Source organism: Triticum aestivum, chromosome 5D (assembly GCF_018294505.1).
Source record: "Triticum aestivum cultivar Chinese Spring chromosome 5D, IWGSC CS RefSeq v2.1, whole genome shotgun sequence".
In the NCBI taxonomy this organism is placed as follows: domain Eukaryota; kingdom Viridiplantae; phylum Streptophyta; class Magnoliopsida; order Poales; family Poaceae; genus Triticum; species Triticum aestivum.
The window spans coordinates 209645205-209655107 of record NC_057808.1 but is presented as its reverse complement, the minus strand read 5'-3'; positions in this window follow the sequence as shown (position 1 = coordinate 209655107).

Below are 9903 nucleotides of genomic sequence, written 5' to 3'. Positions count from 1 at the left end.
AAGACCCCTGAGACAACGAGAGCGGGGCTCGAATCATTGCCACAAAAGACTTGGTCATCTTCATCTTCATTCACGCGCCGGTGCATGGCGACATGCTCACGCGCTTCCATTTCTTGCTCACTCATCGAGTCATAGGTGTCATCGTCGTTGGCGATCATCATGCGCCGAGTGGGGCACTCAAATGTCTTGTGGCCTCAGCCTTGACATGTGAAGCATTTGATGGAATTCGTCTTGACGGTCTCATCGGTTGGAATAGATGATGATGAAGCTCTCGGCTTGAAGTTGCTTGTAGTAGGAGGACAACTTGAAGATGTCGAAGTTTTCTTGTAACTTGACTTGTCGCCATTGCTTGTAGAAGGTTTGGTTGAGGTAGAAGGTGGTGTAGTCATTGAAGCTTGATTGTATGAACCGTATGGCTTCGAAGAGTACTTGTGTCGGATTCAGGGCTCCGCAGACCCAAGAAAAGTTCGAACTCTGGAGCGTGTGCGAAGAACTCAACCTCTCTAGCCAACCAGTTCGTCACCCCCACGGCCTAGCTCGACGAACAAGAAAGGAAAAGGACATGGCAGTTTACCCTGGTTCGGGCCACCTTGCGGTGTAAGACCCTACTCCTGCTTTGGGATGGATTAGCCTCGCGAGGGGCTGAGGATGAACTAGTATAGAGGAAGAACCACCTCAGGAGGCTTGTTCTTGTGTGGGTGTGAGCTAGTGAGGGTTCGGATCGGATCCCTCCCTACGGTGGTGGCTAAGCTATATTTATAGTGGCCTTGGTCCTCTTTCTCCAATCGAAGGCGGGAAGGGATCCCACAGTGGCCAATTTTGAAGGGGGGCTAGTAGTACATCCTATCCTGACGAAAGGTGGTCTTCGCCTGCAAAGCTTCTGGTCATGACGCCGTGGTGGGCTCGGCGATGACATCCGACCTGCCGTCCTGGCGGTCTTGGTCTCGTTGCACGGGAATGGAAACCTTTGGCTGATTCCTCGGGACCCAGCGCCTGCGCTTGCCTCCTTAGAACCAAAGAGGAAACCTGCTGCTCTGCGCTCGCTAGTGCCCGCCTGGCCTTAGTCGTCATGGCTTGCGTCACCTAAATCTCATGAGGTGGGCACCTACATAGGAATCTCCGCTCCTCGGGAGCCAGCCTAGGGAGGTAGCTCCCTGATGTCTACTACGCAACTTTATTCTTGTAGACTCGTGTTGGGCCTCCAAGCGCAGAGTTTTGTAGGACAGTAGCAATTTTCCCTCAAGGGATGACCTAAGGTTTATCAATCCGTGGGAGCCATAGGATGAAGATGGTCTCTCTCAAACAACCCTGCAACCAAATAACAAAGAGTCTCTTGTGTCCCCAACACACCAAATACAATGGCAAATTGTATAGGTGCACTAGTTCGGCGAAGAGATGGTGATAAAAGTGTAGTAACGATAGTAGATATTGATTTTTGTAATAGTGACAATAAAAAACAGCAAGGTAGCAATTGATAAAACAGACCACAAACGCTATTGCAATGCTTGAACATGAGGCCTAGGGTCCTTACTTTCGCTAGTGCAATCTTTCGACAATGCTAATATAATTGGATCATATAACCATCCCTCAACGTGCGACGAAGAATCACTCCAAAGTTCCTATCTAGCGGAGAACATAAGAATAAATTACTTGTAGGGTACAAAACCATCTCGAAGCTATTCTTTCCGATCGATCTATCCAAGAGTTCGTACTAAAATAACACCAAATAATTTGAGATTCATAATACTAAATCCAACACAAAGAACCTCAAAGAGTGCCCCAAGATTTCTACCGGAGAAACAAAGACAAGAACGTGCATCAACCCATATGCGTAGATTACCCCAATGTCACCTCGAGAATCCGCGAGTTGAGTGCCAAAACATATATCAAGTGAATCAATATGATACCCCATTGTCACCACGAGTATTCATATGCAAGACATATATCAAGTGCTCTCAAATCCATAAAAGTATTCAATCCGATAAAACAAAATATCAAAGGGAAAACTCAATTCACAACATGATGGAGAGGGGAAAACACCATATGATCCGACTATATTAACAAAGCCCGCGATACATCAAGATAGTGACATCTCAAGAACACAAGAGAGAGAGAGATTAAACACATAGCTACTGGTACAAACCCTCAACCCCGAGGGTGGACTACTCCCTCATCATCGTGGTGGCCGCCGGGATGATGAAGATGGCCACCGATGATGATTCCCCCCTCCGGTGGAGTGCCGAAACGGGGTCTAGATTGGTTTTCGGTGGCTACAGAGGCCTGCAGCGGCGGAACTTCTGATCTAGGTTAACCCTGAGGGTTTTTGGAATATTTGGGAATTTATAGGGTAAAGAGGGGGTGCGGGAGGCCACCGAGGTAGGCACGACCCACCTGGGCGCGCCTGGGCCCCCAGGCGTGCCCTGGTGGGTTGTTCCCCCCTCGGGGCACCCCCCAGGTGCTTCTCTGGCCCACTGGATGTCTTCTGGTCCATAAAAAATCCACAGAAAGTTTCACGGTGTTTGGACTCCATTTGATATTGATTTCCTGCGATGTAAAAAACAAGCAAAAAACAGCAACTAGCACTGGGCACTGGGTCAATAGGTTAGTCCCAAAAAATGATATAAAGTTGCTATAAAATGATTGTAAAACATCCAAGAATGATAATATAACAGCATGAATACTTCATAAATTATAGATACGTTGGAGGCGTATCAGCATCCCCAGGGTTAATTCCTACTCGTCCTCGAGTAGGTAAATGATAAAAGAAATAATTTATGAAGTGTGAATGCTAGCAAAGTGCACAAGTTCGATCAATGACAATTTCAATCACTTTTCCTAGCATTATGACAACAATTCTTTCTCATAAAATTTCTCATGTTAAAGTAGCAACCAATTCACATGTTAAGGTTCAAACAATGAATTCTCTTGAAACTCAACAACCTATATTCTCAGTCACCAAGAAATTGCAATTCAACTTATTCAACAGAGTCTAAGTAAGAGCTCCACATACTCAACCATCATTTAGTCTTCTATGATTGCTAACACTCACCGCATACACACGAGCAAAACATTTCAACCGGACACATAGGAAGATAGGGGCTTATAATTTCGCCTCCCAACGTATTCACCTCAAGGGTGATGTCAACAATAATAACTCATGCTACCCATATCCAACTGGATATATGTGCCTAGATCTTTCCTCGCCATATGATGCTTGCCAAAAGAGAAAAAATAAAAAACAATAGAGAGAAAAACTTTGACTCTTGCATGAAAGTAAATACATAAAAGTAAAATATAGGTCCTTCGCAGAGGGAAGCAAAGGTTGCCATGCGCTTATTTGTTTGTATGCTCAATCCCTTAGTGCAAGAGAACGCATTGTGATAGCAACCTTATTATGCAGTCTGTCGCTTTTATTCTTTGCCATCACAAGTTCGTAAAATGCTCAATTTTCTCTTACACTAAATGATCTAACACTTTTAGAAGCAATGTATTGCCTTATTGCACCGATGACAACTTACTTGAAGGATCTTGATCAATCCTTAGGTGGGTATGGTGGACTCTTGAAGATAAGATTTGGGTTTAAGGGTTTTTGGATGCACAAGTATTATCTCTACTTGGTGCGGAATTTTTGGCTAGCAAAGATGGGGGGCAAGCACCACATGTTGAAGGATCTATGAAAATATAACTTCTATGTGAATATGAACAAACATAAACCATTACGTTGTCTTCCTTGTCCAACGTCAACAATTTTGGCATATAATATTTTGATGGGGGCTCACAATCACAAAATATTTCCAAGATAGTGTATTTAAATGTGAAGGTTCTCTTCCTTCTACTAATCATTCATGAATTGCTTGAATTACCAATATTGTGATTGTCAAGCTTCAAAAGATTTAACTTTCTAAACCCAATGTGAAGCTACTAATATGCATGATATGAACATATAATTTCAACTTCATGATATTCAATTCATTCAACAATTTACTCATAGGATATAAGTGAAGCACAAGAGTAAATGACAAGCTACTCCAAAAAGATATAGGTGAAGATCGTGCGAGTAGTTATGTAAATGGGTAGCTATTTGAGGACTCTCTCTTATTTAAAAGTTCCAGATCTAAGTATTTTATTAAAACAGCAAGCAAAGCAAAACAAAATGACATTCCAAGAATATCACACATCATGTGAAGAAGCAAAAACTTAGGCTCAACCGATACTAACCGATAATTGTTGAAGAAGAAAGGTGGGATGCCTGCCGGGGCATCCCCAAGCTTAGATGCTTGAGACTTCTTGAAATATTATCTTGCGATGCCTTGGGCATCCCCAAGATTGAGCTTTTATGTCTCATTAATTTCTTATATATCACGGTTTCCCTAAATCTTAAAAACTTCATCCACACAAAACTCAACAAGAACTCGTGAGATAAGTTAGTATACACCAATGCAAAAACCTTATCATTCTCTACTGTAGAAAATCACTAAATTTATTATTCAACATTGCATACTAAATGCCTCTGCATATTTAATACTACTCTCCTCAAATAGAATCATTAAACAAGCAAACATATGCAAACATAACAGCAATCTACCAAACCAGTACAGTCTGTAAAGAATGCAATAGTATCAATACTTCTTAAACTCCAAAAATTATGAAAATTTACCACACTGTAGAAATTTTATCAGAGCTTATTTTGCAAAAAGTTTCAACATTTTATCACATTCTGACATTTCTAGGGAATTTTTGCAACATCAATAAACTTTCTGTTTTGAAATAGCAACATGTAGACTTGCAAAATAAGCATGGCACAGGCTATACTTGACATTTTTATTGAAATAAAAGATGCAAAACATTATTCTAAATAACATCAAGCAAATCCTAACAAAATAAATTGATGCTCCAAGCAAAACACATATCATGTGACGAATGAAAACATAGCTCCAAGTGAGGTTACCGATAATGTTGGAGACGAAAGAGGGGATGCCTTCCGGGGCATCCCCAAGCTTAGTTGCTTGGATCTTCCTTGAATATTACCTTAGGGTGCCTTGGGCATCCCCAAGCTTAGGGTCTTGTCACTCCTTATTCTCCTCATATCGGCATCTCACCCAAAACTTGAAAACTTCAATCACACAAAACTTAACAAAACTTCGTGAGATAGGTTGGTATGATAAAGAGCAAACCATTTCACTTTGGTACTGTCAAAGACAAGATTCATAATTGTTTCCACACAATTCTACTATAGCATATCATTTCTATAATTTATATTGAGCAATATAAGCCATAGAAACTAGAAAACAAGCAAACTACGCATTGAAAACAGAATCTGTCAAAAACAGAACAGTTTGTAGTAATCTGTACTCAAACCATACTTCTGCTACTCCAAAAATTCTAAAAAATTAGGACAACGTAGGGAATTTGTATATCTATCACCTTCAAAATTTTCAGAATTTTTTCACATTTCAGTACAATATATGAATTTCTGCACTGGACGCAAAAGTTTCTGTTTTTGCACATATTCAAGTCAACTATCATCCACACTATACCAAAGGCTTTACTTGGCACTTTATTGAAACAAAAGATATAAAACATGATTACTATAGTAGCTTAATAATGTGAACACATAAAAACAGTAGGTAAAGTGTTGGGTTGTCTCCCAACAAGCGATTTTCTTTAATGCCTTTTAGCTAGGCATGATGGTTTCAATGATACTCGCATAAAAGATAAGAATTGAAACACAAAGAGAGCATCATGAAGCATATGACTAGCACATTTAAGTCTAACCCACTTCCTATGCATAGGGATTTTGTGAGCAAACAACTTATTGGAACAAAAATCAACTAGCATATGAAGGCAAAACAAGCATAACTTCAAAAATTTCAACACATAGAGAGGAAACTTGATATTATTGCAATTCCTACAAGCATAAGTTCCTCCCTCATAATAATTTTCAGTATCATCATAAAGAAATTCAACAATATAACCATCACATAAAGCATTCTTTTCATGACACAAAAGCATAGAAAACTTATTACTCTCCACATAAGCAAATTTCTTCTCATTAATAGTAGTGGGAGCAAACTCAACAAAATAACTATCATGAGAGTGAAAATTAAAATCATGATGACAAGTTTCATGGTTATCATTATTCTTTATAGCATACATGTGATCACCATAATCATCATAGATAGCAACTATGTTATCATAGTCAATTGAAGCCTCATCCAAAATGGTGGGTTCATCATTAAATAAAGTCATGACCTCTCCGAATCCACTTTCATCATTATAATCATCATAAATAGGAGGCATGCAATCATTATAACAAATTTGCACATCAAATCTTGGGGGACTAAACACATCATCTTCATCAAACATAGCATCCCCAAGCTTATGGTTTTGCATATTGTTAGCATCATGGATATTCAAAGAATTCATACCAATAACATTGCAATCATGCTCATCATTCAAATATTGTGTGCCAAACATTTTATTGACTTCTTCTTCTAACAATTGAGCACAATTTTCTGAACCCTCATTTTCAAGAAAGATATTATAAAGATGATAAATAATATGATGCAACCTCAATTCCATTTCTTTATGTAGTATCTTTTATAAACCAAACTAGTGAAAAAACAAGAAAATAAAAGATTCAATTGCAAGATCTAAAGATATACCTTCATGCACTCACCTCCCGCAACGGCGCCAGAAAAGAGCTTGATGTCTACTACACAAATTTATTCTTGTAGACTCGTGTTGGGCCTCCAAGCGCAGAGTTTTGTAGGACAGTAGCAATTTTCCCTCAAGTGGATAACCTAAGGTTTATCAATCCATGGGAGGCGTAGGATGAAGATGGTCTCTCTCAAACAACCCTGCAACCAAATAACAAAGAGTCTCTTATGTCCCCAACACACCAAATACGATGGCAAATTGTATAGGTGCACTAGTTCGGTGAAGAGATGGTGATAACAGTGTAGTAACGATAGTAGATATTGATTTTTGTAATAGTGACAATAAAAAACAGCAAGGTAGCAATTGATAAAAAAGAGCACAAACGGTATTGCAATGCTTGAAAATGAGTCCTAGGGTCCGTACTTTCGCTAGTGCAATCTCTCAACAATGCTAATATAATTGGATCATATAACCATCCCTCAACGTGCGATGAAGAATCACTCCAAAGTTTCTATCTAGCGGAGAATATAAGAAGAAATTATTTGTAGGGTACGAAACCACCTTGAAGCTATACTTTCCGATCGATCTATCCAAGAGTTCATACTAAAATAACACCAAATAATTTCAGATTCATAATACTCAATCCAACACAAAGAACCTCAAAGAGTGCCCCAAGATTTCTAACGAAGAAACAAAGAGAAGAGCGTGCATCAACCCCTATGCGTAGATTACCCCAATGTCACCTCGGGAATCAACGAGTTGAGTGCCAAAACATATATCAAGTGAATCAATATGATACCCCATTGTCACCACGAGTATTCATATGCAAGACATATATCAAGTGCTCTCAAATCCATAAAAGTATTCAATTCGATAAAACAAAATCTCAAAGGGAAAACTCAATTCACAACAAGATGGAGAGGGGATAACACCATATGATCCGACTATATTAACAAAGCCGCGATACATCAAGATAGTGACATCTCAAGAACACGAGAGAGAGAGAGAGATTAAACACATATCTACTGGTACAAACCCTCAGCCCCGTGGGTGGACTACTCCCTTCTCATCGTGGTAGCCGCCGGGATGATGAAGATGGCCACCGGTGATGATTCCCCCCTCCGGTGGAGTGCCGGAACGGGGTCTAGATTGTTTTTCAGTGGCTACAGAGGCCTGCGGCGGTGGAACTTCTGATCTAGGTTAACCCCGAGGGTTTTTTGTAGCGACCAGACCTCAAACAGTCTGATCTCTGTGCATAAGTGTCATCCCTGGATCGGTAATGCTGACACACACAGTACTTGAAGGATTTATAACAGAGTAGCAATCACACACTTATTACAGCGAATGTCTCAAAAGAGAACTTATTACAATAAATATGGCTTAAGGCCATCTAATACGATAACAGCGGAAGGCTTGGAAGATAAAGTGAGTCCATCAACTCCAATGGCATCACTGAGTGAAAGACCACGACCTAAGGCTCCTTACTCGTCATCCGAAAAGTCTGCAACATGATACGTTGCAGCCCGAAAATGGGTCAGCACATGGAATATGCTGGCAATGTAACACAAGAGAGTAATGAACAGAATAATGCTATCACTACATGCATATATGGCTGGTGGAGGCTGTAGGGTTAATATGTTTTGTGAAAAGCCAATTTTTCCCTACTGCAAAGGAATAAGTTTTATTTAACTATCATGGTGGTTGATAAACATTGAGAAGGTAAACCCCATCTCAATCCCAATTAAAAAGTAATCAATAACCCAATCAAATTTTATAGTTAAGAGTGATGAGATCCACATGATAATCCAAGAACCAGATACTCAAGATGTCCATAACCGGGGACACGGCTAACCATGATTAGTTTGTACACTCTGCAGAGGTTTGTGCACTTTTCCCCACAAGATTCGATCTCCTCCGTCGGATTTCTCGCACTACATGGTGTTTGAGAAATGGATGACCGAGACACAGTCTTTCAGAAGCGTTAGCACCTTACGATGGGTAGACCGGTACACCTACATCCCCTACATCTGCTAGTCTACCACTGTAAGAGTTCACACAACTTAATCAACTATGCTAGAGCCCATAATAGCTTGTGGCTGCACACGGAAGTTTCTAGCATGAATAATCTTATGATCCCTTTGAGCCTGGGTGGCAGTCCATAGGAGAATCACACGGTACCCCGCGATTTCCAAAAATACAGGCAATCACTGGAATTCCCCAGGTGCCTCAATCCACCCAGATGTGTATTAGAGTTGCCTCCTTAAGTTGAACCATTAATTATCAATCTCATATCTGTCATGGATACACTCAACCCAATCCATGTCTATGAGCATAGCATAGCAATATAAGCAACGTAGAGGTAACTCCCAGGGTTTGATAATAACAGGTGAATAGGTAGTACCTCATCTACTTCCCAAAACCCACAATTTAAATCAGATCCTAACCATGCAATTGTTTGAGGAATGATCTAATGCAATAAAACTGGGTAGTAAAGAAGTATGATCAAAGTGTTACTTGCCTTGCTGATGATCCGCGAAACCTAGAGACTCGTAGTAGCATGCTTCACACTCCGGGTACTCTATCGCAAACAAACAAGCATACAATAAGCAATCAAGCAAAGGCATGGGTAAAACTCAAATAAGAGATCTAACCAGAAAGTTCAACTTAAGAACTCCGGTTTGCAAAAAGAATCAAATCAAACGAAGCAATAAAACTCAAACGGCGAAAGAAACAAGCTTCGTTTACTAATCTGGACTTAAGTCAAATTTTACAGCAGCAAAAACTTGTTTAAGTTGGTTAAACAGAAAGAGGGTTTCGAGACAAAACTCTAGGCGTTTGAATCGCCTGATTCCGATAAACGAGCGAAAAGTTATACTAGAACGAAAATCGGATCAGAAATCGCGATCGAAAATAATCGCGGAAAATCCGAGAAAAAGAAAAAACTGACGAACAGGCTAACGAACGAACGTTCGCTGTCTGCGGCTAAACGGTGAATACCGTTCGTTAAAATGAACGTACGGACGAACGTCCGCTAAATAAATAAACCAAAAAAAACTAAAACCGATCTATTCTAAAAAAATGAACTAGGGTTTTCTAAAAAAACCGGATCGGTTTTCTCTGGAAAACCGGCGGCGGCGGCGGCTATCTCGTCGGATCCGGCGGGGCTCGGGGCTCCGGCGGGGCTGGGTGGCGTCAGCGGCGGAGGGTGGCAGCGCTAGGCGGCGACGGCGGGCTACGGCGGCG